Raw genomic sequence first — 7,839 nt, 5'->3', positions numbered from 1 at the left:
AGCCAAAATGGGATGTATGGTCATCCTAATCCTAAAAAAGAACAGGAGTACTTGTGGCACCTTAGAGACTAACAAATTTATTAGAGCATAAGCTTTTGTGGGCTACAACCCACTTCATCAGATGCATAGAATGGAACATATAGTAAGATATATATATATATATACACACATACAGACAGTTGACAAGAAGGTGTGAGGATACTTAAGGAAATAGATTCAAGATGTGTAATGACCCAGCCACTCCCAGTCTCTATTCAAACCCAAGTTAATGGTATCTAGTTTGCATATTAATTCAAGCTCAGCAGTTTCTCATTGGAGTCTGTTTTTGAAACTTTTCTGTTGCAAAATTGCCACCCTTAAATCTTTTACTGAGTGGCCAGAGAGGTTGAAGTGTTCTCCTACTGATCTTTGAATGTTATGATTCCTGATGTCAGATTTGTGTCCATTTATTCTTTTGCGTAGAGACTGTCCGGTTTGGCCAATGTACATGGCAGAGGGGCATTGCTGGCACATGATGGCATATATCACATTGGTAGATGTGTAGGTGAACGAGCCCCTAATGTGATTAGGTCCTATGATGGTGTCACTTGAATAAATACGTGGACAGAGTTGGCATCAGGCTTTGTTGCAAAGATAGGCTCCTGGGTTAGTGTTTTTGTTGTGTGGTTGCTGGTGAGTATTTGCTTCAGGTTGGGGGGCTGTCTGTAAGCGAGAACTGGTTTGTCTTCCAAGATCTGTGAGAGTGAGGGATCATTTTTCAGAATAGGTTGTAAATCTTTGATGATGCTCTGGAGAGGTTTTAGTTGGGGGCTGAAGGTGACAGCTAGTGGCATTCTGTTATTTTCTTTGTTGGGCCTGTCCTGTAGTAGGTGACTTCTGGGTACTCTTCTGCCTCTGTCAATCTGTTTCTTCACTTCAGCAGGTGGGTATTGTAGTTTTAAGAATGCTTGATAGAGCTCTTGTAGGTGTTTGTCTCTGTCTGAGGGATTGGAGCAAATGCAGTTGTATCTTAGAGCTTGGCTGTAGACAATGCATCGTGTGGTGTGTCCTGGATGGAAGCTGGAGGCACGTAGATAAGTATAGCGGTCAGTAGGTTTCCGGTATAGGGTGGTGTTTATGTGGCCATCACTTATTAGCACAGTAGTGTCCAGGAAATGGACCGCTTGTGTGGATTGGTCTAGGCTGAGGTTGATGGTGGGATGGAAATTGTTGAAATCATGGTGGAATTCCTCAAGGGCTTCTTTTCCATGGGTCCAGATGATGAAGATGTCATCAATGTAGCACAAGTAGAGTAGAGGTGTTAGGGGACGAGAGCTAAGGAAGCGTTGTTCTAAGTCAGCCATAAAAATGTTGGCATACTGTGGGGCCAAGCGGGTACCCATAGCAGTGCCGCTGACTCGAAGGTATATATTGTCCCCAAATGTGAAATAGTTGTGGGTGAGGACAAAGTCACAAAGGTCAGCCACCACATTTGCCATGACATTATCGGGGATAGTGTTCCTGATGGCTTGTAGTCCATCTTTGTGTGGAATGTTGGTGTAGAGGGCTTCTACATCCATAGTGTCCACGAGAGTGTTTTCTGGAAGATCACTGATGGATTGTAGTTTCCTCAGGAAGTCAGAGGTGTCTTGAAGAAAGCTGGGAGTGCTGGTAGGGTAGGGCCTGAGGACAGAGTCCACATAGCCAGCCAATCCTGCTGTCAGGGTGCCAATGCCTGAGATGATGGGGCGTCCAGGATTCCCAGCTTTATGGATCTTGGGAAGCAAATAAAATGCCCCTGTTCTGGGTTCTAGGCATGTGTCTGCACAGATCTGTTCCTGTGCTTTTTCAGGGAGTTTCTTAAGCAGATGGTGTAGTTTCTTTTGGTACTCCTCAGTGGGATCAGAGGATAATGGTGTCAAGGTTCCTCCCCCACTCTGAACTCTAGGGTACAGATGTGGGGACCTGCATGAAAAACCTCCTAAGCTTATCTTTACCAGCTTAGGTCAAAACTTCCCCAAGGTACAAAGTATTCCACCCGTTGTCCTTGGAATGGCCGCTACCACCACCAAACTAATACTGGTTACTGGGGAAGAGCTGTTTGGACGCGTCTTTCCCCCCAAAATACTTCCCAAAACCTTGCACCCCACTTCCTGGACAAGGTTTGGTAAAAAAGCCTCACCAATTTGCCTAGGTGACTACAGACCCAGACCCTTGGATCTTAAGAACAATGAACAATCCTCCCAACACTTGCACCCCCCTTTCCTGGGAAATGTTGGATAAAAAGCCTCACCAATTTGCATAGGTGACCACAGACCCAAACCCTTGGATCTGAGAACAATGAAAAAGCATTCAGTTTTTTACAAGAAGACTTTTAATAGAAAATAGAAGTAAATAGAAATAAAGAAATCCCCCCTGTAAAATCAGGATGGTAGATATCTTACAGGGTAATTAGATTAAAAAAACATAGAGAACCCCTCTAGGCAAAACCTTAAGTTACAAAAAGATACACAGACAGAAATAGTTATTCTATTCAGCACAATTCTTTTCTCAGCCATTTAAAGAAATCATAATCTAACACATACCTAGCTAGATTACTTACTAAAAGTTCTAAGACTCCATTCCTGGTCTATCCCTGGCAAAGACCAGCATACAGACAGACCCAGACCCTTTGTTTCTCTCCCTCCTCCCAGCTTTTGAAAGTATCTTGTCTCCTCATTGGTCATTTTGGTCAGGTGCCAGCGAGGTTACCTTTAGCTTCTTAACCCTTTACAGGTGAGAGGAGCTTTCCCCTGGCCAGGAGGGATTTCAAAGGGGTTTACCCTTCCCTTTATATTTATGACACGCCCCCCAAATCTCAGCTAGGGTGAAACACTGGCTGGGATTTCTTCCTGGAGCTCTAGGAAAAACAGAGTTAATAAGACACATGCATCTCTAAATATACTACCAAGTACATAAAGAATAACAATATTTTCCACATCTCAAGGACGATTTTAACCAGTTGATTCTGGGAAACTTTCACGGGAGAGTGCATCAGCCACTTTGTTAGAAGCTCCTGAGATGTGTTGGATGTCGAAATCAAAATCTTGGAGAGCTAAACTCCACCGAAGAAGTTTTTTGTTAGTTTCTTTGATGGTGTGAAGCCACTTTAGTGCAGCATGGTCGGTTTGCAGGTGGAAACGCCGTCCCCAAACATATGGGCGTAGCTTTTCCAGAGCGTAGACAATGGCATAACATTCTTTTTCAGTGACTGACCAGTTGCTTTCCCTCTCAGACAGTTTTTTGCTGAGAAACACTACAGGGTGGAATTCTTGATCAGGTCCTTTTTGCATTAAAACTGCTCCCACACCACGCTCGGATGCATCTGTGGTTACTAGGAACGGTTTGTCAAAGTCTGGGACCCTTAGTACAGGGTCAGACATGAGTGTCGCTTTAAGCTTGTTAAAGGCCTTCTGACACTTTCCGGTCCACTGAACAGCATTTGGCTGTTTCTTTTTGGTTAGGTCTGTCAGTGGGGCAGCGATTTGGCTGTAGTGCGGTACAAATCGTCTGTAATAACCGGCCAAGCCTAAGAAGGATTGAACCTGTTTCTTTGACTTTGGGACAGGCCACTTTTGGATAGCATCCACCTTGGCCTGTAGGGGGCTGATAGTTCCTTGACCCACCTGGTGTCCAAGGTAAGTCACTCTGTTTAGGCCTATTTGACACTTCTTAGCCTTAACAGTTAGTCCTGCCTCCCTTATGCGCTCAAGGACTTTTTGTAGATGTTCCAGGTGGTCTGCCCAGGAATCCGAAAATATGGCCACGTCGTCAAGGTAGGCGACTGCATATTCTCCTAATCCCGCTAGGAGACCATCTACAAGTCTTTGGAAAGTGGCGGGTGCATTTCGCAGCCCGAAAGGGAGCACATTAAATTCATACAGCCCGAGATGTGTGATGAAGGCTGACCTTTCCTTGGCAGATTCATCTAGCGGTACCTGCCAGTACCCCTTGGTTAAGTCCAAGGTAGAGATGAACTGGGCCCGTCCCAGTTTCTCTAATAGTTCATCTGTGCGTGGCATTGGATAGTTGTCTGGGCGAGTTACAGCATTTAGCTTACGGTAGTCCACGCAAAAACGTATTTCCCCATCTGGTTTGGGAACTAGAACCACTGGAGATGCCCATGCACTTTCAGAGGGGCAGATTACACCCATCTGTAACATATCCTGGATCTCCCGTTCTATAGCAGTTTTAGCTTGAGGAGACACCCGGTAAGGGTGGACCCTAATTGGGTGAGCATTACCTGTGCCAATGGAGTGGTATGCCCGTTCAGTCAGTCCTGGGGTGGCTGAGAATGTTGGCGCGTAGCTAGTGCACAGCTCCTGGATCTGCTGTCGCTGCATACGCCCAAGGGTCATGGAGAGGTTCACCTCTTCCACACCACCACCACATTTCCCTTCGTAGTAGACACCTTCGGGCCACTCAGCGTCGTCTCCTCCCTGGGCTGTAAACTGACAAACCTTTAATTCTCTGGAATAAAAGGGCTTTAGAGAATTAATATGGTACACCTTAGGCTTTCGGTTGGAGGTGGGGAATGCTATGAGATAATTAACAGCTCCCAGGCGCTCCTGGACCATGAATGGCCCTTCCCACGATGCTTCCATTTTATGGGCCTGGAGCGCCCTTAAGACCATGACCTGGTCTCCTACTTTGAAGGAACGCTCTCTGGCATGTTTATCATACCAGGCTTTTTGCTCTTTTTGAGCATCCTGTAAGTTTTCTCTAGCAAGGGCTAAAGAGGTTCGGAGGGTGTTTTGTAGGTTGGTTACAAAGTCCAGAATGTTAGTTCCTGGAGAAGGTGTAAATCCCTCCCATTGCTGCTTCACCAACTGCAATGGCCCCTTAACCTCACGGCCATATACAAGTTCAAATGGGGAAAACCCTAAACTGGGATGTGATACAGCTCTGTAGGCAAAGAGCAACTGCTGCAACACTAGGTCCCAATCATTGGAGTGCTCATTTACGAATTTACGTATCATGGCCCCCAAAGTTCCATTAAACTTCTCCACCATGCCATTTGTTTGATGGTGGTAAGGAGTGGCAACCAAGTGATTTACCCCATGAGCTTCCCAAAGGTTTTTCATAGTTCCTGCCAGGAAATTAGTCCCTGCATCGGTGAGGATGTCGGAGGGCCAACCTACCCTGGCAAAAATGTCTGCTAGTGCCTGGCACACACTTTTAGCCCTGGTGTTGCTTAGAGCTACTGCTTCCGGCCATCGGGTGGCAAAATCCATGAAAGTCAGTATGTACTGCTTTCCTCTGGGTGTCTTTTTCGGAAAAGGACCCAGAATATCCACAGCTACTCGCTGAAATGGAACTTCAATGATGGGGAGTGGTTGTAGAGGGGCTTTGACCTGGTCTTGGGGTTTTCCCACTCTTTGGCACACCTCACAAGACTGGACATAGGTAGAAAGATCCTTGCCCATTCCCTCCCAGTGGAATGACCCCCCCAAACGGTCTTTGGTCCTGTTCACCCCAGCATGGCCACTAGGGTGATCATGGGCTAAGCTCAAGAGCTTGGCCCGGTATTTAGTTGGAACTACCAACTGTCTCTGAGGATGCCAGTCTTCCTGGTGTCCACCAGAAAGAGTTTCCTTGTATAAAAGTCCTCTTTCTACAACAAACCTGGATCGATTAGAAGAGCTGAGAGGCGGTGGGTTGCTCCGTGCCGCCGTCCAAGCTCTCTGGAGGCTTTCATCTGCTTCCTGTTCGGTCTGGAACTGTTCCCTTGATGCTGGGGACATCAGTTCCTCATTGGATTGTGGACCTAGGCTTGGTCCTTCTGGAAGCGATATAGGGGATGGAGCTGTTTCTGTTGACTGTGAACCGCTCTCCGCTGGTGCGCTATGTTGGGATTCAGGCTCCGGCTGAGCCTCTTGTGTAGGGTTATCAGCTGCTGCCAGTTCAGGTTCGGTGGGGCCCTCTGGTGTTGAGGTTGCAAGTACTGGATTCAGTGCTGACACTGGGTCTGGTGTTGGTTGTTCGGCTGGTTCCGGTTCTGGGACTGGTTCCGTCTGGGTCTCTGGGACTGGATCCACTACTGCTGTTGCAGACATTGGCCTGGGGTCCGGGTCCATCACCTCTGACCGGGTCCTGATAGAAGTTTCCGGAACAGAGCTAGGCCTCACGGCTTGTTTAGCCTGGCTGCGGGTGACCATTCCCACCCTCTTGGCCTGCTTCACATGATTGGCCAAGTCTTCCCCCAACAGCATGGGAATGGGATAATCATCATAGACTGCAAAAGTCCATGTTCCTGACCAGCCCTTGTACTGGACAGGCAACTTGGCTGTAGGCAAATTGAAAGAGTTGGACTTGAAGGGTTGAATCGTCACTTGGATCTCTGGGTTGATTAAATTGGGGTCCACTAAGGAAGCATGGATAGCTGACACTTGTGCTCCGGTGTCCCTCCACGCGGTGACCTTCTTCCCGCCCACACTCACAGTTTCCCTCCGCTCCAAGGGTATCTGGGAAGTATCTGGGCCTGTGGACCTCTGGTGTGATTCCGGTGCAATGAACTGTAATCTGTTGGGGTTCTTGGGGCAGTTGGCCTTTACATGCCCCAGCTCGTTACATTTAAAACATCGTCCAGCTGACGGGTCACTGGGGCGAGGAGGGTTGCTGGAGAACGGGGTGGCAGGACAATAAGGGGTCTGGAGGGTTCTTTGGGAGGTAGGTGGGGCCTTGGGCGGCCCCCGGTAATAGGGTGTGGTCTGGGGTGGTCCCTTCTGGTCTCCGCTCCAACTGCGACCAGTTTTCTTCTTCTCTGCCACCTCCACCCATCTGGCTCCAATCTCTCCTGCCTCGATTACAGTTTTGGGTTTCCCATCTAGGATGTATCTTTCTATTTCCTCAGGAACACCCTCTAAGAATTGTTCCATTTGCATTAGGAAGGGCAAATTTACTGGAGATTCAACACTTGCTCCTGATATCCAGGCATCCCAATGTTTCACAATGTGGTAGGCATGTCGGGTAAATGACATGTCTGGTTTCCACCTTAGGGCTCTGAACCTCCGACGAGACTGCTCGGGTGTTATCCCCATTCTGACTCTCGCCTTGGATTTAAACAGTTCATACTTGTTCATGTGTTCTTTAGGCATTTCAGCTGCCACCTCAGCTAAGGGTCCACTGAGCTGCGGCCTCAGCTCTACCATGTATTGGTCAGTAGAGATGTTGTACCCAAAGCGGGCCCTTTCGAAGTTTTCTAAGAAGGCCTCAGTATCATCACCTGCCTTGTAGGTGGGGAACTTTCTGGGATGGGAAGTGGTACCTGGAGAAGGATTGCTAGGGTTTGTTGGTATATTCTGCTGGGCCTTTATCCTCTCCACCTCCTCCACATGCTTCCTCTCTTTTTCCTTCTCCTCCTCCACATGCTTCCTCTCTTTTTCCTTCTCCTCCTCCACATGCTTCCTTGCCTCCATTTCCCTCTTGTGGGCAGCCTCCTGTGCCTCCTTCTCCAGCCGCATGAGTTCTATCTGTCTTTCATGTTCCCTTTGTTTTTCCTCAGCCTGAAATTTGGCTAATTCCAGCTGTAGTCGAGCTGAGGATTTGGTCATTCTAACCTCTCTGTTTTTAACTAACTTTACACCCGAGGTTTAGAAATAAACAAACAAAACTTGGCTGTAAAATTTTGCTGTGCTGGAATAGAATACCTATTCTCTGATAGTGATTGTCAGCCTACAGAAAAAGACAATTCCCTTGTCTCTGCTCTGGGCCCAAATTAAAGCAAAAAACCTCCAACTACTTGGAAACCTGCTTACCCAGCCCAAAGAAAAAGCAAATGGGTAGAACACACACCCCCTATTTACTTTTAGGAAGAAAAGA

Source organism: Eretmochelys imbricata, chromosome 10 (assembly GCF_965152235.1).
Source record: "Eretmochelys imbricata isolate rEreImb1 chromosome 10, rEreImb1.hap1, whole genome shotgun sequence".
Lineage (NCBI taxonomy): Eukaryota > Metazoa > Chordata > Testudines > Cheloniidae > Eretmochelys > Eretmochelys imbricata.
Note: the sequence above shows the minus strand (reverse complement) of the source record.